At 41.7% G+C, this 25,730-nt stretch overlaps 1 protein-coding gene and 1 long non-coding RNA gene across 3 annotated transcripts in view; one reads left to right on the top strand and one right to left on the bottom strand.

The window, feature by feature from the left end:
* LOC132404950 (uncharacterized) overlaps positions 1–17,852 on the bottom strand; it is a 31,144-nt gene extending 13,292 nt beyond the window's left edge. Inside the window, exons 1-2 of one of the 2 annotated variants that reach the window (XR_009515718.1) lie at positions 17,742–17,852; positions 5,814–5,904 (exon numbers count right to left, since the gene is read on the bottom strand). This is a non-coding gene — a long non-coding RNA (uncharacterized LOC132404950). Of the gene's footprint in view, positions 1–5,813; positions 5,905–9,559; positions 9,841–17,741 lie in introns of those variants that run through there. The other variant, XR_009515719.1, reaches the window with a different exon arrangement.
* The window catches only part of pdzd2 (PDZ domain containing 2), a 445,568-nt gene that overhangs the window by 185,414 nt on the left and 234,424 nt on the right, over positions 1–25,730 (top strand). The window lies entirely within an intron of this gene.

Genomic DNA, 25,730 nt, shown 5'->3' with positions numbered 1-25,730 from the left:
CAACTTTTCATTTCCTTCCCATCAGGTACACTCAGAGGCCACCTTATTGGGTGCAGCAGGTTTGTGGTCATCTGCTAATATCGCTGTTTGCATCAGGGCTCAATGTGTTGTGCATCCAGAGGTGCTCTTCTGCACGCTGCTGTTGTAACGTTATTGTTGCCTTTCTGTTAGCTTGAACCAGTCTGCCTATTCTCCTGACCTCTCATTTAACGAGTCATTTTCGCCCACAGAACTGCCACTCCCAGGATGTTTTTTGCCCCGTTCTCTGTAAACTCCAGAGACTATTATGCATGAAAATCATGAAATCAGTTGTGCCTGAGATACTCAAACCACCTCATCTGTCACCATGGTCAATGGCACTTAGATCATATTTCTTCCCCATTCTGATGTTTAGTCTGAACAACAACTGAACCTCTTGACCATGTCTGATTGCTTTTATGCACCAAGTTGCTACCACACCATTAGCTTATTGGATATTTGCATTAATAAGCTATTAGACAAGTGTACCTAATAAAATGGCCACTGAGTGTATCCCCCGGCTCAGAGCTGATTCAAATGAACCAGGTCTGGCAAACTGGCAGGTCTGCGTTTGCTCAAGTACAGCAGATTTCCAAAGGAACGAGGGATGGAAAAATGATTTTATTAAGAGCTTAAAGGAAACTGGATAGTGTTATAAATTTAAACTGCGATCAGAAAGTACTGGAAATTCTCAGCAAGTCAGACCATTTCTGTGATGAGGGAAAGAGACCATAAGACCATAAAACATAGGAGCAGAATTAGGCCATTTGGCTCATCAAGTCTGCTCCGCCGTTCAATCATGGCTGATTTTTTTCCCCTCCTCAACCCCAGTTCCCAGCCTTCTCCCCGTAACCTTTGATGCCATGTCCAATCAAGAACCTATCAATCTCTGCCTTAAATACACCCAACAACCTGGCCTCCACAGCTACATGTGGTAACAAATTCCACAAATTCACCACCCTTTGGCTAAAGAAATTTCTCCACATCTGTTTTTAAAAAGATGCCTCTCTATCCTGAGGCTGTACCCTCTTGTCGTAGACTCTCCCATATGGGAAACATCCTTTCCACATCTACTCTGCCTAGGTTTTCAACATTCGAAAGGTTTCAATGAGATCCCCCCGCATCCTTCTGAATTACAGCGAGAACAGACCCAGAGCCATCAAATGTATGATAACCCTTTCATTCCTGGAATCATCCTTGTGAACTTTCTCTGGACCCTCTCCAATACCAGCACATCTTTTCTAAGATGAGGGGCCCAAAATTATTCACAATACTCAAGGTGAGGCCTCACCCAGTGCCTTATAAATCCTCAGCATCACATCAGCCTTTGCATCGTCTGCAAGCTTCTTGATCATCCCTACCTTATGATCGGGTTGAAAACATTCATGTAGAATACAAAAAGCAGGAGTACTGAGATGCTTGGAGCTCCACTGGCAGCAGCTTTCCGGTTACAAAAGCACCTGCCATGCATGTTACCCTGCCACGGAGCCAATCGTTGATCCAACTGGTTACCGCTAAAGAGTTTAACCTTTTGTTGGAAGAGCATAAAATGCTGCTCTTGGCCAGCTATCACATGGATATGCAAGGGCCTGTCCTGATTATTGTGATTCCCAGCAGTGCACGATGCGGCATACCTAAACTGAATAGACAATTAATGTGCAGTGAGAAACGCTGCTGCTAGTTCTTTGTCACGGAGGATCTCCGATACCATTAATGTGTACTTTATCCTTTCCATAATATTTTTGTCCACTGGAAGATTCATCTCTAGGTCAGGATGTTGTATTTATCTGCACCTTGTGAATGTTATTACCAAGGACAGTGTTTATCCCTGACTCGTGTTAGCATTGCTGTGTTAAAGGAAGGCATTTTCTGAACAATTTAATTAAATTATTGTAAGCAGATATCAAACTGGTTTCACAGGGCAGTGTACTTAGGTGTAGATGCAGTGGATGTTTCCAGTAGTGAGACAGTCTAGCACTGAGGGCACAGCCTCAAAATACAAAGACATCCCTTAATGACGGAGATGAGAAAGAATACTTTTAACCAGAGGGTGGTGAATCTGTCAAATTCATTGCCACAGACAGCTGTGGAGGGCAAGTCACTGGGTGTATTTAAAATGGAGGCAGATAGGTTCTTGATTAGAAAGGATAGCAAAGGTTACAGAGGGAGGGCAGGAGAGAGATAATAAATCAGCAATGATCAAATGGCAGAGCAGGCTCAGTGGGCCGAATGGTCTAATTCTGCTCCTATGTCTGATGGTGTTCTGAAATAGATTTCACCAAGGATTTTGATAGGAATTCACGTGGTTTTAAAAATAAAACCCACACAAGATGCAAAGCAGGGTGACCAGCTGGATTGACGATTGGCTCTGTGGCAGGGTAACACATGACAGGTGCTTTTGAGACTGGAAAGCTGCTGCCAGTAGAGGTCCAAGCATCTCTACTCCTGTTTTTTGTATTCTATATGAATGTATTAGACCTGTATCATAAGGTAGGGCATGATCGAGAAGTTTGCAGATGATGCAAAGTCACAGCCAGCATGTTACAGTGGAGAAAGGTGTGAATATGATAGTCAATTGAGCAGAAAACCGACAAATAGTATTTAATAGAGAGAAGGATGCTCCAAGATCCTTTTTAACTGAAAGGGTTGAGGGTCTTTATGCCATATGTAGCAGTTGTTGCTGCTTCTTGCATTCTCGTTAGAGAAGGTATATATTGTAACTGATTACAGAAATAGCTGGTTGACCTCAGCCAGTCAGGTAGCACCTATGGAGGGAAATTGACAGAGTTTCAGGCTGAGATCCTTTGTTAAGACTGGAAAGGAAGGGAGAAGAAGCCATAATCTTTATAGCATTATCAACCTTGTAATCAATTATTTGTTAAAAGCAACGGCTTGTGGGGTCAGAGAAGGAGATGTGGGGGACCCTGTTCTTGCTCTGTCTAGGAGGAGTGGGATCTGAAGCAGAGGTGTAGGAAACAGATGAAATATGGTCAAGAACTCTGTCTTTTATTGTGGAGAGGGAGGTACAGTTCACGAAGAAGGAAGATATCAGAGCAACCGCAATGGAAGCAGAGGAACAAGTAGCAGGCAACGGAGTCCTTACAGGAGACCGGGTGGAAGGGATTATCATCAGGATTGATGTGGGTGTTTGAGTTTGAAACAGATGTTTATGACTAGCCCATTTTGTGATATTGACATGGAATGATCCAGAAAGGGAACGGGAGGGAAGAGTCAAAGGTGGACCATTTGAAGTTTAGAGGTGGGGTGGGTGGGACAGATGGCAGCAAAAGGAATGACATTTTAAAGTTCCTTATTAGTTGAAGGAGCAGCAGCGATGGTCATTGAATAAAGATTTGAGGAAAGAGATCTGACTAAGATGGAACACAGGCTGTTTCATGCAGCCTACCAAGTGACAGGTGGAGATTGGGGCCATGTGTGTGCCCATAGTTACACTGGTGTTCTGGAGAAAGTGAGTTGAGGCCAAAGGCTGTGATGCTGGAGAGGAATTGATTTGGAGGGGGGGGGGGGTCTGATTAATAAAGAAGTGGAGGGCCCTCATGCTGTCCTGGCATGGAATGGACGTATAGGCAGATTGCACACCTATAATGAAGATGAACTAGTTGGGGACCAGGAAACTGGAAATTGCCAAAGTGGCAGAGGGCATCCGAGGTGTCATGGAAGGAAAGAAATAGAGTAGGACTGCAGGACAAATGGAAAACATTTCAACCTAAGCTACACACAAAATGCTGGAGGAACTCAGCAGGTGAGGCAGCACCAACAGAAAGGAATAGACGGTCAACATTTGAGGCTGAAACCCTTTATCAGGAAGAGGAAGACACCAGAATCAGAAGGATATAGATGGGGAAGGGGTTCAAGCTGACAGGTGATAGGTGAAACCAGGTGAGGATGAAGGTGGGTGAAGGGGAGGGGGATGAAGTGAGAAGCTCGGAGAAGATAAGTGGAAGGCGTATAGGGCTAAAGAGGAAAGAATCTGATCTGAGAGAGTGGATCATGGGAGAAAGATGTAGGAGAGGCACTAGAGGGAGACAGTGGCCAGGTTTGAAGAAGAGAAGGGTCAGGGGGGGCCAGAATGGGGAATGGAAAAAGAGAGGGGAAGGGGGAGAAATGTTCAACGTAAGATTTTCTACCTGAGCTGCCTTCACTCAATAACTGTCCCAATTTTGGCAAGTGAGCTGCAGTAATGATCTTCTGCACCATGCCTCCCTGGTATGCACGGGCTGCAGTGTGATGATCACATAATTATTGTTATTTCTTTTGTGTAGTCTTTTTTAAGAAAATAAATTTTATTCATAATAAAAATATTTACAAGAATAAACCATTCAAAGCCTTTCATTTTGGTTTGCTAAGGATAGAAGTGTTATGTGATGTGGAAGTTGCCATTGTGATAGTTCTATCTCATCTGATATCATGAACCACTTTTGGGATCAGCTAACAGTAAAGGTACCCATCAGAGCAGGAGTTGAAAACTAAGTTTCACACCATACTAATAGTTTTTCACTACTTCCCATGGCCATTTGAGTTCTGCTAATTTTGTAGCCTTTAAAAGAAGATTCAAGATTGTTTCCTGTCATTCTTTTTACAAGAATGTAAAGAAGACTAAAACAATTGTTGCTGTGGATCTGCTACAACTTGAAGAAACAATGATCATAAAAATACACAAATATAAATACAAAAGCAATCCTATAATACTCAATGTACAAGTAATTGTTATATACATATTGTATGTATATAGTGACACTATGAATTGTCTGTATTGACAGTGGTTGGTGGGTTAATGGGAAGATGTATTGATCAGTTTGATGGCTTATAAATTTCAGTTAGTTGTGGTTGTCAGACTACATCTTTGCTCAGCTAATGACATTTCTGACCAGGATATTGATACTAATTGCCTTAAGTTGAGACTTGCAGCTAAATCCATAGTGTCAAAGAAAAGAATTGTTCAACCTCTTTATCCAATTTGTAGTTTGTCTGAATAGCTCCCTGCAGTTCTGTGATTCTTATTGCTAATTTTCAATTCCTTTCAAATAACATAATGGTTTAAAAAAAAACAAGTAACAGAGGGGAACTATAAATATGAAATAACCAAAATATTTGACACCAGAAAATTTTAAAGCTCTGAACAGGATTTTAGTTGTAATTCCCAATGACGTTAGTTACTTGTGGATGCAGATTGGGAAAGGCTATTTAAAGTAACTTGGAAGAGTAGAGTTTCAGTATGGCTCGGGAGTACTCTGGGAAATGATTAACCACAATGTTCACATGACTGAGAACATTCCTCTGGAACCATCTGAATTGTCTGTAAGAGCCACAGAAACATTGAAGGTTGTATTGTTTTGATAGTTGTTAGCTTCTATATTGTATTCCCTGGAGGGAAATTGAGTGTTGTTTAGAAATTGTTTGGCTGCTATTTTTGTTCATTATGCAGTTGTTTAATCTCATAGTAAAGCTAAAGTACTGGTAGCTGAACATATTGGTTACTTAACAAGTTTTGAGGAAATATTGGAAATAAATGGTTAAATATTATACACAAAATGCTCAAGGAACTAGGCAAGTCAGACAGCATCTATGGAGAGGAACGCACAGTCGACGTATCAGGCCGAGACCCTTCATCAGGGATCATCATAGATGCTGCCTGACCTGCTGAGTTCCTCCAGCATTTCGAGTATGCTGCTGTAGATTTCCAGCATCTTCAGAATCTCTTATGGTTAAATAACGCCGTTGATGAGACTTGGGCCGTATGTGAAGAACATTGCATCCACGATACAGAATTTTACCTTTGTTCTCTGTATCCATGATTCTTGTATGTATTAACATTGATTGTGGTCAGCTCGTGTGGATCAAGTAGGAGCATACATGTGAGCAGGCCTGGGAAAAGGAACATGAAATTATCCAGGGAATGCTCAATGTGGAATATGTACTTATTTCCATGAAAGCTCAGAGGCAACAAATAACTTGGGTATGGTATTACATCCAGCACCATCCCAACGAATTTAGCACTCCTGCTGTGCAGTAAAATACACTGGCACCTGCAATTGTCACTCAGGCAGCAGAAAGGCTTACTCCTTTACTGAAGTGAGTTACTCATGCTTATTAAATTGCTGACTATAATTGGACAGGACTTTTCACTCATGGTGAGGGCAGGATTATCTTGAGTGGACACCCAAAATAATAGCAAGATGAGTAGTGATCAGAAGAGCAAGGATTTTAATGCAGTGAAAGTCACATCCATTTGTGAGTGGTCATTAACAACTAAACAGCCAGTGACCCTGATATTTGTGCTGTGTGTGTGGAGTGAGTGACACTCTCCCTGTGACTGTAGGGGATGCATATTGTCAACCAAAAGTGTTGAGCAGCCCTTTGCCTCCATAGGTGCATCTCAACCCACAGACTTCTTCCAGCAATTTATTTCTTGCTAGAAGAATTACTCCCTTATCCTGCTTGGAGTCTAGCTACCTGACATAAGCCCATTAGGATCAGACTTGGAGGTGTTGGGTTTAGGTGAGATGTATATTCTGATAGAATGCTTGGATTTAGATCAAATCAGGCTATTCTGTGCTGACTTGACTCCATGTTTTACCGGCGTCTTTATTTGCTTTGGAAGGAAGATGAGAATTCCAGGAGTGTAAGGCACGTTTAGGAAAACCCATCCCTGAACAGAGGGGGTGGGGTACGACACCACCTATCAGCTACTTACAATGCAGTCCTAAAACTTTACTTCCAGTGTCTCCACAACAGTTCACACCTCCATCCATGCAAAGATTAGATTAATGACCCTCTCATTACTTCTATGACTCTACAGGCCCTCATGCGATTGCTATACCTTTAAACAACTTAAGAGTTTGTAAACTGGGAAACTATCCACCACGGATTTAGAACTGAAGAAGCCTCTCTGATGAGTGGCAAAATATTTTCTAGACATCAGAGCAAGTCCAGTTGCCTCCATTTGCCACTACTTGATATACAATGACCTGTATGGCTGAGAACCTTCGTATGAAGAACTTGTTCATATCACGTGGTTTGACTGGTTGCACACAGGCACTTCTATTCGGGTGAGGTAGAGAATATAGAATGTTGGCCTATTGGCTCACAATGTTGTGCTGACCCTTTAACCCCCTCTTGCATCAATCTAATCCAGGGGTGGGCAAACTTTTTGACTTGTGGGCCACAAAGGGTTCTAAAATTTGACAGGGGGGCCGGACCAGGAGCAGATGGACGGAGTGTTTTGGTAATACACCTCATAAGAGAAAATAAAATATCATGGGATATGTAGAAAACATGTGCTTTAATTTCAATTGAAAATGAACAAATGCATTACAAAAAAATATCTGTCTTTGAAGTCCCATGGTATTTAGCTATTTATTGAAATGACTTTTAAAACACTGAAAATTAAATGAATAAAATACAGCTTTTTTAAATAGTAAGTTATTATTTTAAAGCACTGAAAATTCTGTTATCCTTCAAGATATTATCATCACTCTCCTCCTGACTGTCTTTATTTCAAAAACGGTAGGAGATGCAGGTCTACTTTTCCTGCTCCTTATTCAATTGTCCCCTGTGCCAAAACTCAACAACGACCAGCACAAAGACAGAACAGGGACAGCGCGCCAGTATGTGGAGCACGTTATTTGATCTGGAGCGCATTTTTTATTTTGAGAACGTACGTGCACCTGCGCACTACTCCTGTCCATCACTTAACAGAAGTGACATGTAACATGTAAGGCTTATTGCAAAAATATTTTCAAATGCATTTTTTACACAACACAATGAAGAAACTTATTTTTAATTTCAGTGGGAACAGTGTTGTTGGGCTCCCTTTTTAGCCAGCGCATCAAAGTCTGGATTTAGTTTTGTTGTGGCGATTCTCAGAATGGATCTGAGGTGTTGGTCAGTTAACTTGGATCTGTGGCTGGCTTTGTTGATGTTCATGACGCTGAACGCCTGTTCACACAAACAGGTCAAGCCGAACAAAGAGTAAAGCGCAAATGTGGAGTAATACGCTGCACCTCAACAAAGGTCAATGTATATAGAGTGCGTCATCTATTGGGAAAACACCAGAATTGCGGGGAAAAAACGTTAACCAGGTTTATTAATATAATTTCATCAAGTTCTGCGGGCCAGATTAAAAAGCTTAACGGGCCGCATATAGCCCACGGGCTGTAGTTTGCCCATGCCTGATCTAATCCCTTTGACACAGTCCTCAATTTTTCTGTTATCCATGTGCCTATCTAAGAGTTTCTTAAATGTCCCTAATGTGTCTACCTCTACCACCACTCCTGGCAGGACATTCTATGTACCTACTACTCAGTAAATAGCCTACCTCTGATATCCCACCCATACTTTCCTCCAGTCACCTTACAATTATACCCCATTGTAATATCTATTTCCGCCCTAGGAAAAAGACTCTGCTAAAGATGGAATTTAATGCAGACAAGTGCAAGATGTTACGCTTTGGCAGGACCAACCTGCGCAAGTCTTGCCCAGTGAATGGCAGAGTAGAACAAAGGGATCTGGGAATGTGGGGACATAATTCGTTGAAAGTGGTGTCACAGATAGATAGGGTCATAAAGAAAGCTTTTGTCACATTGGCCTTCATAAATCAAAGTGTTTGTAGTACAGGAGATGGGATGTTATGTTGAAGTTATATAAGACATTGGTGAGGGCTAATTTGGAGTATTGTGTGCAGTTTTCATCACCTACCAACAGGAAAGATGTAAATAAGGTTGAAGTACATGGAAAATTTGAGGATGTTGATGGACCTGGAGGACCTGAGTTTATTCCTTGGAAAGTAGAAAATTGAGGAAAGATTTGATAGAGGTTTAGAAAATTGAGGGGTATAGATAAGGTAAATGCAAGCAGGCTTTTTCCACTGAGGCTGGGTGAGACTACAACTAGAGTTCATGGGTTAAGGGTGAAAGGTGTAAAGTTTAAAGAGAGCACGTGAGGAAACTTCTTCACTCAGAAGGCCGTGAAAGTGTGAGATGAGCTACCAGTTCAAATGGTGTGTGCAAGCCCAATTTCAATGTTTCAGAGAAGTTTGGATAGGTACATGGACGGTAGAGATATGGAGGACTGTGGTCTCAATGCAGGTTGATGGAACTAGACAGCTTAGATGACTTGACCCAAACTAGATGGGCTGAAAGGTCTGTATCTGTGCTGTACTTTTATATGACTGTGAATCTAATTCACTCAAGCTATGCCTCTTATCGTCTTTATATACCTCTATCAGGTTACCTGCCATCTGTCCGGACTCCATCGAGAAAAGCCCAAGCTCGCTTGACCTATCCTCAGGTTAGACATGGGGGGGGAAAAAAATGAGCACGCTGGAAAGTTTGGTTATGGATTGACTTCGGTCCCATTGAACTTGGGGGTCAGGTTTTAATTTTACACTCAAGCAGACCACCACTCATACTGTAAGCTCTTCTTCACTGTTCCCCAAAGCAGCACAAGCACACAGCTTCCACGCGGAGAGCCTTTGTAGCTGGGCAGCTAGAATTTTCTCTTAAATAATAATATAAAGTACCTTGTGGGTTTCAAGCCGTGTTTTTAAAAAAAAAATCCTGCTGAGAGCAATGATTGGTCCGTGCAGCTGTAAATAAAAAGAGATTTAGATGGAACGATTCTCTTCTTCCCTCCTTCCTTCGGTTTGATAGTTTCTCCAGTTCTGTGCGACCTCTGCTCATTCTCCCAAGTCTGGCTGGCTTGCAAAAAATAATGCTGATCAACTTATCCAACTCCGGGAGCAATTAATGCCCACAGAAGCATCGTAGTCAGCAAAAGGTTCTTGCATACCTGACGCATCACACCCTGTACCTTTTCAAATTTACAGAGAATGATGATAACACCGCACGCACATGCAGGATCATAGCAACAAGCAGAAGAAATGAACCACAAACTTTAAATTGATGGTCCTACATGTTATAGGGTTCACCTGCAGATATATGAAAAAAAGAAAGGGTGTCAACTGGAACACTGAGTTCTGAGGTGACAGTGATTAACATTGTAATTTGCCCGCTGTACCTAATGGATCTTAGCTGTGTATAGAGAGCAGAATCTTAATGGATATTTAATTATGCTTATCCATTCATGAATTTAGAATGATCCGTTCCCCTGACAATGATGGATGGTTTCAATATGTGGCACAATGCAGAGCTGTCTTCCCTGTAACCAGCATTTAGTCATAGAGCAATGCAGCAGGGATTCAGGCCCTTCTGCCCAATGAGTCCATGCTGACCATCCAGCTCATCCTAGTTTCCTGTATTTGGCCCACACTCTCCTTAGCACTGCCCCTCCTTATACCTATCTGGGTCCTTCATAAATTATAACACTTTTTTTCCCCAAAAAAGGGCATGTTTGTACCGTGATGTTGTTAAAGCTTCTCTATCTAGCACATGCTGGGTTTGTTCGATGCCAGTTAAACATACACTCAATGGCCACTTTATTATGTATGCTGCACACTTGCTCATTAATGCAAATATCTAATCAGCCAATCAGGTGGCAACAGCGATCATAAAAGCATGCGGACACGGTCCGGAGTTTCAGTTGTTGTTCGGACCCAACATCAGAATGGGGAAGAAATGAGATCTAAGTGACTTTGACCATTTGGTTAATACCAGAGGGGGTGGTTTGGCTTGTCTCAGAGACAGCTGATCTTTCGGGATTTCCACACAAAGCGGTCTCTGGATTTCACAGAGAATGCTGTGGAAAAACGAGCAAAAAAAAAAATTCAGTGAGCGGCAGTTCTGTGAGGCAAAATGCCTTGTTAATGAGAGGTGTCAGAGGAGAATGGCCAGACTGGCTGAAGCTGACAGGAAGGCGTTAGTTACCCGGGTAATCGTGTGTTACAACAGTGGTGTTTGGAAGAGCATCTTCGAACACACTCTATGTTGAGTCTTGAAGTGGATGGTCTGCAGCAGCAGATGACCATGGACTTGCATTCAATAGCCACTCATTAGCCACAGGAGGTGCCTAATAAAGGGTTCCCTCAGCACTGTCTCTGTGTCTGCCCTGAGGGAGTGGGGGTGAGGGGTGCCCACTCAGTGCCACCCAGAAGTTGACTTGAGAGCGCTCTGTTCAGTGCTGTTTCTCAAAACAGGCTGTTTAGTGAAGACTTCTGCAATTGCGCTTACCAGCAGTGGAAATCTCCTCCTTTTGTAACCTCAGTCACATTTATGGGAATATTTACGGAAATAATTAAGATGACTATTTTCCAAAGAAAGAAAGGTTAAGGAAACATTATTCACTGCCCTCATGAGAAGCCACTGGTTTAATAAACATGTAGTTGAGATTCATTTCATAGTCAAGAGCACAGTTGTTAAATTATGCAATGCTTCTCATCCACATTCCTTCCGAAACAAAGGAAAATTTCCCAGATGTTTTTCCCTGGATAGTTTGTTTTCTTAAATGTTTATACCTGGCCATGTTCTAGCTTGAAATCTGGCTTCTCGCAAGCTGTAGAATGTCCTGTGTGTCAGGGCTTGCACTGTCAGGTATCTGTGCATCACCCTGTAAGTAGTTATGGTTACCTCTACCCCAGCTAGCCCACACCTGCTGCACCTTCTCTTCCTTCTGGACATTTTAAGCAGCTGAAAAACGACCTTTTATGCTTCTTGGAGATTTCTGAGAAGCTTGCTTGGATTCAGCATGTCATCAAAAAATAGAGGATCCTGATTGGCTGCACCACAATCTGGTATGGCAACACCAATGCCCAGGAATGAAAGAGTCTACACAAAATGGTGGTTGCAGCCCAGTCTATCACAGGCAAAGCCCTCCCCACCACTGAGCACATTTACAAGGAGCTCTGGCTCAAGGGAGCAGCATCCATCATCAAGAGCCCTCACCATCCATGTTATACTCACTTTTTGCTACAAACAGGTATAGGAGCCTTGGGTCTCTCTCTTCCAGGTTCAGGAACACTTATTACCATTTAACCATCAGGCTCCAGAGCACCAGTGTAGATTACTTACCACAACTCTGAACTGATGCCACAACCTACAGCTTACTTTCAAGAACTCTATAACTAGTGTTCAGTATTTTTTTTAAATTTGCACAATTTGTCTTCCTTTGCATATTACTTGTTTGACACTCTATGTATTTTTTTCATAAATTCTGTTGTATTTCTATATTTCCCTGTAAGTGGCTGCAAGAAAATGTATCTCAGACAGACATACTTTATTGATCCCGAGGGAAATTGGGTTTCGTTACAGTCGCACCAACCAAGAATATAGCAACATAAAACCATAAATAATTAAATAATAAGTAAATTATTCCAAGTGGAAATAAGTCCAGGATCAGCCTATTGGCTCAGGGCGTCTGTCACTCTGAGGGAGGAGTTGTAAAGTTTGATGGCCACAGGTAGGAATGACTTCCTATGACGCTCAGTTTTGGATCTCGGTGGAATGTGTCTCTGGCTGAATGTACTCCTGTGCCTAACCAGTACATTATGGAGTGGATGGGAGGCATTGTCCAAGATGGCATGCAACTTGGACAGCATCCTCTTTTCAGGCACCACCGTCAGAGAGTCCAGTTCCACCCCCACATCATCACTGGCCTTATGAATGATTTTGTTGATTCTGTTGGTGTCTGCTACCCTCAGCCTGCTGCCCCAGCACACAACAGGTAGTATAGGGTGGCATATCATCAAAGTAGGGTATAAATTTACTTTGAATTTCACTGATTCCTGTGACCTCAATTTGAAAGGTACTTTATTGCCACTCAGCGATCTTCCTGTTACAACCAGGATATCACATAAATCATCCATGGTCTTCCTGAAATATTTACCCAGCCTCAATTTGATTAAATTTTCAGAAGTTAAAGACCTAGTGCCGGTTCTTCCCACCATTAGTCCCTCATTAGTCCCTTTGCCCTTCAGGTGTTATCCCTTCCCTTTCTTACTGGATCTCACATTTCCCTCACTAAGTGGAATGATGGAGTGTCTCAGAATTCCCGTTGGTGCATTTCCACTGCTTGCTTCCCTGTAGCTATTGAATCTCACCTTGACTCTCCTGCCCCCAGCAAAAGTAGAGGCAAGTTACATTTGCCAAGTAACCTACCCGATCTTCTGGTATAATGTCCATACCCTGTAGATCTTCAGTTCTGCATCCCATTGCAGATGAAATGTGATAGGGGTTTCTGGTGTGTCTGCTACCCCACGTCTTAACTATCAGGTAGTGTGTTCCACACACCAACCACCCTCTGGGTAAAAGAAAGTATTTCTCTCATCTCTCCTCTAATCTTCATACCAATTACTTCAAATCTGCACCTCCTAGCATTTGATCCATGTGTTAAGGGAAATGTGTTCTTTGTATTTATTTAGTCTCCTCATAATCTCATACCCTTTGGTTAAGTCACTCATCACTTTACGATTTTGTACCTTACTGCTTACCTGCACTGCACTTTAGAACATTAGGGCACTGTAGCACAGTACAGGTTCTTTGGCCCTCGATGTGCTGACCTTTTAACCTACTCTAAGATCAATCTAGCTCTTTACTCCTACATAGACCCTCCCATTCTTCTTTCAGTCATGTGCTTAACTAAATGTTCATAATGCACCTGCCTCTACCACCATCCCTACATTCTACACACCCACCATTCTCTGTGTAAAATAACTCGTCTCTGACATACCTCATACCTTCTTCCAATTACCTTGAAATTATGCCCCATGGTATTAGCCATTTCCGCCCTGGGTAAATGTCTCTGGCTATCCACTTGATCGAAGCCTCTTATCATCTTGTACACCTCTATCAAGTTCCTTCTCATCTCATCCTTTGTATCTGTTAGACATTGTTTTGTTCTGCCTTGTACTACCTCAGTGCACTATGTAAATATCTGATCTGTATGAACAGTATGCAAGACAAGCTTCTCTATGTGTAACCATAATAAACCAATCCCAATTCATTCTGCCTTGTCCCAGAATTGAATTCTAGCCTGATAGTGGAGAACATTCAATATAACTCCTTTAACCATTTTATTGGCCTGTCCTGCTGCCCTTCATGATTAGTGCAGTGATTCTGAAAGGTCTTCTATTCCTCCACATCTTCCTGTTTATTGTGTTCTTCCTTGTCTTGTGATGCCAGGCCAAATGAATTACCTCATACTTTATTAGATTAAATTTCATTGGCCGTGACTGCCATAGTTTTTTTGAAGCTGTCACAAATTTGCTCTTAATTTTTTTTAAATGCAGGACAATGTTCACTTGGGGGGGATGTATACACGCACACATCATTTGCTACTGTGCACTAGAATTTAAACTGCGCACAAAAGGTTGTCACCTTCTACCTCATTGGCATGCTAAGTATATTTCACAATTGTACACAATCACACTTCCTCTTCTGGTTTCTGATGCAGACGATGTTGACTATGTGGAGTTTGCTATGATACGTCTGCAGGTTTTAGAACTGGCTTACTTATGGTGTTTTTATTCAAGAAATTATTGATTCACTACATCTAATTCCAAAGAAGCAAAGGGCATGAAGCGCAAAAGTACCACTATTTCAGGGGTTGGCAACCCGCGGCTCCGGAGCCGAATGCGGCTCTTTGATCTCTGTGCTGCGGCTCCCCGTGGTTTGTTAGTTTTTGAAATGTAATTCGAAATTTGAAGATTATGGTGATCTTGTACAATCTAAAAACGTTGTGGAGACCCCATTTCCTGGCACATCCGAACCAGCTCACAATTAGCCACCGTTCCGGCTAAGGGAGATAGTCTACAGGGGTTTGTGAGTACGTGTCTTTTGGAGCATCCGCGCCCACGGGGACGGGTTGAGGGAGGCTTTAAAGCAAGGCTGTTTAGTTCGAATAAAGTTACCTTTGACTGCAGTGTCTTTATTTTAGCGCTGCGTGTAGCACACCGCTACAACGTGTTTTTTATCGCTGTTAATATACATCACCACTGCCAATGCCTGACACCCGCCAGTGCGCGCTTTCTTTTAATTCTTCGGTCCAAGGTAGGCTAACTATGGAGTAACCTTCAACCCAACGTCTTTTTTTCGGAGTTCAAAATGTTTTTGTTGCATGCAGAAATGTAATTTCGTTTTCTCTGCAGGAGTTCATCAATTTCATAAATGCAACACATTATAGTTTGTTTATACATAGTATAAAGGCAAAAAAACCGTTGTATGCAGTGTTATTTAATTTTAAGTGTCAAATGGGTTTTGTGGCTCCCAGTGTTTTCTGTGGGAAATGGGTCCATATTGGCTCTTTCAGTGGTAAACGTTGCCTACCCCTGCACTAGTTGATTTAAACAGTAGAAATTGCTACACCAAGAGCTCATGAGGTCAGGAATGTGCAGCTACGAGAAATATTTATGATATAGAAACTGGTGTTGCTTGTGTGTATTGTTGCAAAGCAAACGTTGCTGAAGAATTTGCAAGTGGGAAGAAGTGGAGTGATATTTGGCAACTTGACTTTTTAAAGTGTCATTTAGCAAGCAAATCACATGGACAGTGTGCAAAAGCCCTGGTGAGAAAAGAAAATCCTTCATTACCCACATACAGGCATTAAGATATATGGTACATATTGGTCATTACAAATTAGAGGGAACATTGATACAGGAGCATATCATACTTTGCCTGGTTGACCATTCTTCATGCTTGAATTCAATAACTTGACAAAACATTGGTCTGTAATTTAAAGAGTGGGAACTAGGATTAAGAGTCATAATTACAACCTATTTGTACTTTGGCTTATTTGATCAGTTTTCTTGTTATTGAACATACAGCAAGACAAACTAATTAAATAACTGATTACTTGGTCTGTGCTTCCTAGCTTTGGATTATAATTAAACCAGTTGTTCAATTAATAAGCTAAACAAACTAGTAATTAAATGCCTAACTAAACCAATCCCTTCTGCCTACACAAATTCTATGTCCTTCCATGCATCTAAGAACCTCTTAAATGACTTTATTCTATTTTTCTTTCCTATATCCCTGGCCTTGCATTTAAGGAACCCAACACTGTCTGTATGAATGAATAAATAAATTGCCCTGCCTATCTCCTATGAACTTGCTCCTTCTCACCTTAAAATGCACACATCTAGAATTAGAAGTTTTGACCCTACAGAAAAGAAGCTGGCTGTCCACTTGGCCTCTCAGCTTGTAAACCTCTATCAGATCTCCCCCTTAATCGCCACCACTCCTGAGCAAACAACCCAAGTATGTACAACCTCTTCTCATAGGACAGACTGTGCAATCTAGGCAGTATCCTTGTAAACCTCTTCTGCGCCCTCTCCAAAGCCTCCTGGTTGCCCCACTGTAGAACTGAATGAGTACTCCAGATGAGGCCTGACTGCAGTATGCCTTCCTGATCCTTGTGCAGAGTGCCTCATCTAATAAAGGCAAGGATGCAGTAACATTGCCGATAGTGTGACACTATTACAGCTCAGGGTGTTGGAGTTGAGTTCAATTTCAAGGTTGTCTGTACATCCTCCCTGTTGAATGCATGGGTTTTCTCCCAATGCTCCAGTTTTTTCCCACATTCCAAGGATGTACCAGTTAGTTGGTTAATTTGTCATTGTAAATTGTCAACTGATTAGGCTAGTGTTAAATCGGGGGATTGCTGGGTGGAGCCCTTTCCATGCTGTATCTGTAAATAAAAATAAAATAACACAAATATGCCTCCTTTATCATCCTGTCAACCTGTGTAGTCACCTTCAGAGAGCTGTGGACTTGTAACCCAAGATCCTCAACATCGTCCCCTCCTCCATCAGACATCTGAAGGGTCCAAGAATCCATGAGCACTACTTCGCTATTTCTCTCCCTTTTTGTACTATTTATCTTTTTATATTTATTCTTGACTTACAGTGATTCCTTTACTTCAGCAAAACAAATTTCATGACAAACTGTATGTCAGTGATAATAAATCTAACATCAACAATGTTAAGGGTCTTACTGTTTAATAATGTACTGTCCTTTGATCTCAAAGTACCACACCCACCTCACATTTGGCAGGATTGAATCCCACCTGCCTTTTCTCTGCCCATGTCTGTAACTGATCGACATTCTGTTGAATCCTTTGGCAATCTTCTACCATAATCTCATCACGGTCTACATTTTTATTTATATCACAAACTGCAGAGGTCCCAGTACTGACCCCAACATATTAGTCACAGACTTAAAGCCAGGATAAGCCACTACCCCCTGTCTTTTATGGCGAGCCAATTCTGAATCCACACTGACAAGTCACTGTGTATCCCATGCACCTTAATCTTCTGGATGAGCCTGCCATGAAAGAACTTGTCAAATGCCTTTCTAAAATTCACACAAACAGCTACAGTATCAATCACCTTCATAATCTCCTCACCTTGGGATGGATGGCTAATTATCTGCCTCCTCTATATCTAAAATATATCTTATGAATTTTAAATAAATGGAGTGAATCTTACCAAAATAGGAATAGTTTACTATGCTGATGCCTTCTTTTGAATTAATAGTTAATACAATTCTGTGCTACTGACATTTTTTCCCCCTTTTGACTTGAATGTCTTCCTTCCCACCATATCGACCTGCTGTTGTGATCTGAAAATGGCCGCTTACCAACCTGAAATACGGCCATTTTCAGGGAGCTATGGACTTGTATCCCAAGATCCCTCAGTACACGAACAGTTTCGAAGTGCCACATGGTTGCCTGAAATTTGAGAGGTTTGTGAAGCTTACATGTATAATGGACACTCTTAATATTATAGCATTGTAATTGACAAAAATATTACTCACTTAGCCTTGGCAGAAAGGAATCTGTTTAATTAACACAGCACAGCAACCAATTGCAATTTAGCAGCTTCAAGGAGTGATTGCAATGATCCCGCTCCCGGAGGAGCAGTCAAATCTATGGTTATATTCATTTTAGTTGATTCAAATTAGGCTTGACACTGCATTAACACAAACTGCATAATATATATTAACATTACAAGGCTGACATGAGATCAGCTCCAGGAGGTCTGTGCAGCCATGTGTAGACTTGTATTTTAACTGTTACAGCTTGGCAAACAATGATGGGTCTTGATACCTAGTTCCAAACCATAATTCTTCTGTCCTTTGGAGTACTGCACTTTAATCCCATCCCTTGCTTAGGAGTTACCACTAGGTATATTTTTACATACAGGCATGTCTTTGTCCACATTTTAGAGTCATGAAGTAATACTGCACAGAGCAAGGCCCTTCAGCCCAAATTGTTCATGCTAGTCCCAGTTGCCTGTCTTCAGCCCATAACCCTTCCCTCTGTGTACATCACCTAATGTCTCCTAAATTTTGCAGTTGTACCCACCTCGGATAATCCCTCTGGCAGCTCATTCCCGGTACTCACTACCCTCTTTGTAAAGTAGTCGCCTGTCAGCTCTCTTTTAAATCTCTCCCCTCTTGTATCTGTGCCCTTTCATTTTGGAGTGCCCAGCCTTGGGGAAAAGACTATGGCGATCTACTTTAACTGAACCATTGTTGTTGTTAAGCCCATCACCCCTACGAGGGTAGAGGCCGCCAACAGCATCTCCCTGGAGTCCGCTATCCCGGGCCAGTCTTTCAAGTTGTCCCCAGCTGTAGCTCATCTTCGAAGATCCTTCCTCTCCCGAGGATGAGAATTTTGGAATTTTCTGTTGGCATTTCTGTAGCTTTGGGCTTTTATGGGATGAGGTTGCTAGCCATGTGCCCAATCACTCCTTTCGCAGCCGGGCTTGGGTATGTCCGTAGTGGAGTTCCATCAACCACAATTAATCTGTGAAGTCACCACTCAGTCTCCTGAGCTCCAGGGAATACAGATCCTGCATGGCTAACCTCGCCCTATAACTCTGGCCCTCTAATCCAGGCAGCATCCTTTTGCACCGTGTCCAACTTAACAATGTATTTTCTAAAACAAGGTGACCTGAGCTCCAGGTGCCGGCCTGACCGATGACTTCCCAGTTTTGCTGTTGCTACATACATCAAGTCAAAGTCCCATGGCTGAAGCCCAGAGACTGGAGAGCTGTCCTGGATTTGAAGTGTGTATGTGTGTGTGCAGGGAAGAAGGGAGCTTGTTTTGCTGTTGCTTGTTGTGTTCTGTGTTTTGCTGAGCATTGTTGTCATGCTGTGTTGGCACAGGAATGTGTGGTGATGCAGGCTGCCCACAGCACATCATTAGGTGTGCTGGTTCTCCGCTGCATGTTAACATGTATGTGTGATAAATGAATCTGAATATCATGTCCCTACACCTAAACTCGATGCTCTGACTGATGTCCTACTCTGGTTTGATTGTTGGGAGTGTATCATCTTACCTTTATCCAACTTGACGCCAATTTGTCATTTCTCACCCCATCTCCCTAGCTAATAAGATCTCTGCAATTCATTGTAATCTGCTTCAGTTTCAACAAGTTTAGTATCATCAGCAAACTTGCTCGTCCCCACCTTTCTCTCATGTTTATTTGCAAGGCCATCACTGAAACTCTGCTTTATAAAAGCAAATTCACTCTAAGCTATTCTGTGGATGCAACCCTGTTTGCCACATGAAGAGGAGGGGACTGAAATTTCTGAGCTATGAAAGAAATTGAATTTATGCCCAAAAAAGCAAGTGTGTAATGAGTGGTGCCCTTGTAATCAGCTTCATTCACCCAGAAAACGTGTTGTGCATGATAAGTGTGCAACATGTAGATAATGAACACATACATTAGCAAAAAGTAAATTTATTTTCGATATTAGTATGTCACATACTTCCCTGAGATTCCTTTCTTGCAGGCATTTACAGGAAAATAAAGAGTCGCAATAGCATTTATGAAAAACTATATATTGACAAAGACTGATAAACAACCAATGTGCAAAAGAAGACAAGTTATGCAAGTATAGATAGATAGGTAAATAATACTGAAAAACATGAGTTGTAGAGTCCTTGAAAGAGAATCTGCAGGTTGTGGAATCAGTTCAGAGTTGTCCATGCTGGATGCCAGTTCAGCCACGCCATGCCTGAATGTAGCATGATGAAGCCACTCCATTGACTCAGAGAGGCCCTGAACTTTGATTCCCCTCTTCTACCACCCCAATTTTCTCCCACCTGCCTGATTCCACCTTCTCCTTTTTTAGTTTTGCCACCTCTCTTTGAAAACTTCCTTTTCCCTTTGAATCTCCTCTGATTCTCTCGTCTTTCTGCAGAAGTACTCTGCAGCACAATGCTCCCCTCCCACACCCTCTGAAATCCCTTTGTTAGTGGTAATCCATTTTCCATAGGCAGGCATTCAAGTGCTGTTGTTGCTGCCTGTCTAACAAACAGCAGTCTCTGTGAAACGCTGTCAAGTCTCAGTGTCTTCTAAATTTTGCAACTCTTAATAGTTCTGTCTCAGAGCAAGGTTCCTCCATCGCTGCAATTATTTTTAATGATTTCAGATTTGACATGAGTGCTAACTCCAGCATACAATATGTGTAATTTCTAGGCATTTGCCTCAATGTCTGAAAAACAACTTTATCCATATCTAGAATCTTAGTTGCATGTTGGTATGTTCAAATGTTATTGATTTTCATATGATTATAATGCTTTTATATAAAAATTTGCATTCTATTTGCCTACTAATTAAACCTATCCCTCATCAATTCTGGGATGTACAGTACTGTGTAAAAGTCTTAGGCACTCTAGATTTTTTTTATGTGGTTTCAGATGGGATGGCTTCCACAAAGCCTTGATATCAGCATCATCGAGGCTGTCTGGGATTACCTGGAGAGATAGAAGGAAATGAGACAGCCAAAGTCTGTAGAAGAACTGTAGTAAGTTCTCCAAGATACTTGGAACAACCTACTGGCCGATTTTCTTGTAAAGCTGCAGGACAGTGTATCTAAGAGAATTGATGCAGGTTTAAAGGCAAAGGGTGGTCACACCAAACATTGATTTGATCTAATTTTTTATTGTTTACTGCTCTTTATAATATTTTTTGATACTTAGAAACTTTTCATTTCATTATTTTTGAAAGTGTCTTTGCTTTACAGAATTTTGTTTTTCCATATGCTTAAGGACTTTTGCACAGTACTGAACATTGCCGGAGAAAATTTTGCTGCACATATTTCAGAAATTTTCAATCTTTCTGATGTGAGTTTGTCTAGTTATCCCAATCTCTTTTAGGCTAAAATTCCATGAGAAATATCTGATTTTTGGGCTTTGTTCCTTTTTATGCATTTTGCAACTTCATGGCTGAAGTCAGGGAGCCTGTAAATTATTTTCACTGGATCTTTCTCTTTTCTTACAAAAGTAAAATGCCTGGCAAGCTTACTTAAATAATTCTACGTTCTACAGAAGCCTTTGAGGAATTCCATTTAACATTGATTGAAAGTCGCTGACTTTTATGAGTAAAATGTCCGCAGAAAAAAAATGTACATGTTGTAACATTTGCAAATTGTGCTCGCTTGAGAATTCCAAGGCAGAGAGAACTGTGCATTTGTCCGTGGGTTTTCTCATGATATATGAATGTTCCACTCAGTTCAAGATTCGTCTGGCTGGTCTCCCATGTTACCCAACATGGATTAGGACAGTACTTGAAACATTGCTGTCAACCTCATTTTAAACAGGGCTATGGAAAATTGATACTTCCGACTCTCACTAACATTTGGTTACATAATTAGATGTTCGGTGAAGATCTCTAGTTCTAGTCTCACCAAACCTCAGTGGAAAAAGCCTGCTTGCATTTGCCCTATCTGTACTACTCATGATTTAGTATACCTCAGTCAAATCTGCCCTCATTCTCCTGTGCTCCAGGAAATAGTCCCAACCTATTCAACCTATAACTCAGGTCTTCAAGTCTTGGCAATACCCTTGTAAATTTTCTCTGTACTCTTTCAAACTTATTGGTATCTTTCCTGTGGATAGATGACCAGAACTACAGACAAAACTCCAGATTAGGCCTTACCCACAGTACTCTGATTCATGAAGGCCAATGAGCCAAAGCTCATTTTGCGATCCTGTGATATCACTTTCAAGGAATTATGGATTTGTACTCCCAGGTCCCGTTGTACAACACTCTTCAGTGCCCTACCATTAACTGTGGAAGACCTACCTCCCAAAGTGCAAAACCTCATACTTAGTTTATGCATAATTTGTCTGAAGATTTTATCCTTGCATTTCTACATTATGGTGTGTTACTAGTACTACTGTGCTTTACACCTTAGTCCAGGGAAAGGTTGTCTCATTTGACGGTACACATATTTATAGTTAAATGACAATAAATTTGACTTGGCTTCTCTTCATTAAATTCCATCAAACTTTTTTTTTTGTTTAGCCCATTATCCAGAACACACTGCGCGCTTTGATAGCCTTGCACCCTGTCCGCTACGCCTCCACTTCTGGTGTCAACTGCAAATTTGCTGTTGACCACATTATCATATAGATGACAAACAACAATAAACCCAGCACTGATCCCTGAAGACATCACTAGTGACAGGCCTCCAGTCAGAGAGACAACCATCTAATACCTCTCCCTGGCTTCTTCCACTGAGCCAAAGTGAATGCCAAACAACTGAACTTGTGGACCAGTCTCACATGCAGAACCTTGTCAAAGGCCTTACTAAAGTCCATGCAGATCATTTCCACTGCCTTTCCTCCTTCATATTTCTTTGTAACCTCCTCATAAATCTGAGATTGGTTAGATCTGAACTGCCATGCACAAGTCCTTGGAGATTATGCTTAATCAGACTCTTTTTATCCAAGTACTTTTATCCTATCCCTGAGAAAACTCCCCAATAATTTACACTCTCCTGCCATCAGGCTCACCGGTCTAGAATTTCCCGGCTTATTCTTGGAGCCCTTCTTGAACGATGGCACAATATTAGCTCTCCTCCTGTCCTCTGGTAGTCCGCCCATGTTTATGGATGTTTTAAATCCCTCTGCGGGCCCCTGCAGTTTCTGCACTAACCTCCCACCATGGGAGGCTGACAGCTTGTCAGGCCCTGGGGACTTGTCCAATCCTAATTTGCCCGAATACAGTAGGCATCTCCTCTTCTGTAATCCAGCTACCATCCATGACCTCACTACTACTTTTGCCTCGTTTCTATAGACTCTCTGTCCATCTCCCAAGTGAGTACAGCTGTAAAATAGTCCATTCAGAGTCTTCCCCATCAAGTTTGGCTCCATGCATAGATGACCATGTTAATCTTCAGGTAGGCCAATTTTGTCCCTTGGTATCCTTCTGTTCTTTATATATTTGTAGAAACCCTCTTTATTCTTTCACCTTGACTGCCAAACCAACCTCTCATCTTTTAGCCCTTCTGATTTACCACAAGTGTTTTCTTACATTTCGTATATTCTTATACAAAAGCCTCATTTGTTCCTTGCTGCCAATACTTGCTGTGCACCTCACTCTTAACAATGGCCTCAATACCCCTTGCAGACCAAGGCTTCTGAGAATATTATCCTTGCCTCTCACTCTGGCAGGAATGTCCAAACTCTGCACTCTCAGCATTTGACTTTTGAAGGCCTCCCACTTACCAAGCATCCCTTTGCCAGCAAACAACCTGTCCCAATTCACTTCATCTAGATCTCATCTAAGGCCATCAAAATTAGCCTTTTTTCCCAATTTAGAACCTTAACCCAAAGATCAATCCCATCCTTCTCTGTAATTTTGCTGTCTAGATATCAAAATAATTATGGTGAATTTTGTTCTTGTTATGCATAAATGAAAACTGTCTGGTGAGTGAATATGGTTCTCTGTAAAATAGTGTGGGGCTTGATCTCCGCCCCCATCTAAGTCCTTGGGCTAATGTGACACTTGTCTACCAGGGTCAATCTTTGCTTCCTCTCTTTGGAGTTGGTAACCAGCACAGTGAAGCACCTTTAGGACTATAATCAAATGAGAAAATAAGTGGAAAGAATAGTTCTGGAAAAAAGTCACTGTTTCAGTACCATGGCCCAAATCAAATGTACGCAGTGAGGAAAAACTAACTGGCAGTTTCCTAAATGCAAGAAATTCTGCAGATGCTGGAAATCCAAAGCAACAGACACAATGCTGAAGCGACTCAGCAAGTCAGGCCAGAAACAATGACTGCTTATTAATTTGCATAGATGCTGCCTGACCTGCTGAGTTCCTCCAGCATTTTGTGTGTGTAGCCTTGGCAGTTTCCTCCGTTACATTGGAAGGAGCAGGTCATTTTTCCAAAGATTTAAGGTACAAAGAATTTCTTACTGGTGGAAAATAAAAGGTCATGCATACACAGTGCCAGTCATCACTGTAAATAACCTGCTTAAAATTGTTCCCTGAATAGAAATCTGTTAAAGTAATTAGTGATTCTTGACAGCTTATAGAGGTAAGGAGTTGAGTGATTCAATTTAAGTTGACCATGATTGACAGAGGTTATTTCCATAGAATTTATGGTGAAAAGATTTCAGAGTGGTATTGCTAGTAACACAAATAAGGCATCAGCTATGTAACATCCTGTGTGATTCTGATAGAAGGTTGTCAAGCTGAAACATAATTTCTATGCAAGTAGAAGCAACAACCCCCATATCGCAGGCCTTTGAGCACAGAGAAGAGGTCTGGATTCTGCATGTCCTTTGTCCCATGTTCACACCACTGCCCTTTGAGCACAGAATAGAGACAGAGACTCTGGCCTGAGCTCAAGCTCCACCACATCCCTGTCCCTAAACCCCAACCTGACCCCTAACTCCCCAAAACCATTCCAAAGTTAAAAACATCTGTCTCATCTTTAATCCTGTGTAAAACAGTTACTCATACTTTCCACTAAAGAAAATGGATGTAAATTATTTCTTGGTGTTAGGAAAGTTGTGTGAAAGGATTATAATTGAATAAATATTATTCAAATAAACTAAAATATTAAAATGATTACTTTTGGACAGCTATAACTTAGAAATTTAATCATGTGGTAACTGTGCAAAGGGGGTGACCTGTCTCGGATGAGACACGTATGCTTAGAAAATATAGTAGGGTGTTAAATATTTGTTTTGTGATTCTTATGTGGCTTTGCTCCAATAGGGCCTGCGTTGCCCTTCCTCCAGTTATCACAGAGCACTTGAAGTTAGATGGATTATTTTGGATCTGGACCAGATCTGAGGACAGTGAAGGGCATTGGTGATGCACCATCAATAACTCTCGGAGATGGGAGGCAAACGATAGGCTTTTATTAGCTGAAAAGTGACCACGACATCTTGGAGACTGAGGGAGGAGCAGTGCCTCCAATTGCCTTTATACAGGGGTCTGTGGGAGGAGCCACAGGAGCAGTCAGCAGAGGGGCGTGTCCAGACAGGTATACACATAGTTTACCACAATTGGTGCTTCCTTTGGAGCTAGGGTGGGATGGGGCACTTCGGCTGGGTCAATGATCAGAGGTGATTGTGGGGGTGGGGGGTTGTAATCTGATGACTAGGCCTGAAGTTTGGTGAATGAAGCTAGGGGGAAGAGCAGAGATTCTATCCACTATATATGGGTGGGGAGGGAGGGGAATGAGATCAGTGGTGGGGGAGAGAGGGGTTTTGATACCCTAGGTGTGGCCAAATGATGGATTCTGTGTCTGAATCTTGAGTCTCAGTCTATCACTGTGCTACAGAAAGATGGTTACCCTTGAAGCAGCTAGTAATGCTGAGGTAATATAGATGAACTTTCGTAATAACATTCCAAATGGATCACTGCTTAGGTGGTAGCATCATTTGATGGACAAGTGTGATTTATGCCCAATCAAATTTCCATAGTGACAGAAACCAAAATGGTGGTTTGCGCTTGTCATTGCCTCTAAACTGCATTCTGGATTTGTTGA

This window comes from Hypanus sabinus, chromosome 14 (genome assembly GCF_030144855.1).
Source record: "Hypanus sabinus isolate sHypSab1 chromosome 14, sHypSab1.hap1, whole genome shotgun sequence".
Taxonomy (NCBI): Eukaryota; Metazoa; Chordata; class Chondrichthyes; order Myliobatiformes; family Dasyatidae; genus Hypanus; species Hypanus sabinus.
Note: the sequence above shows the minus strand (reverse complement) of the source record. Positions and strands in the feature narration are given on the sequence as shown.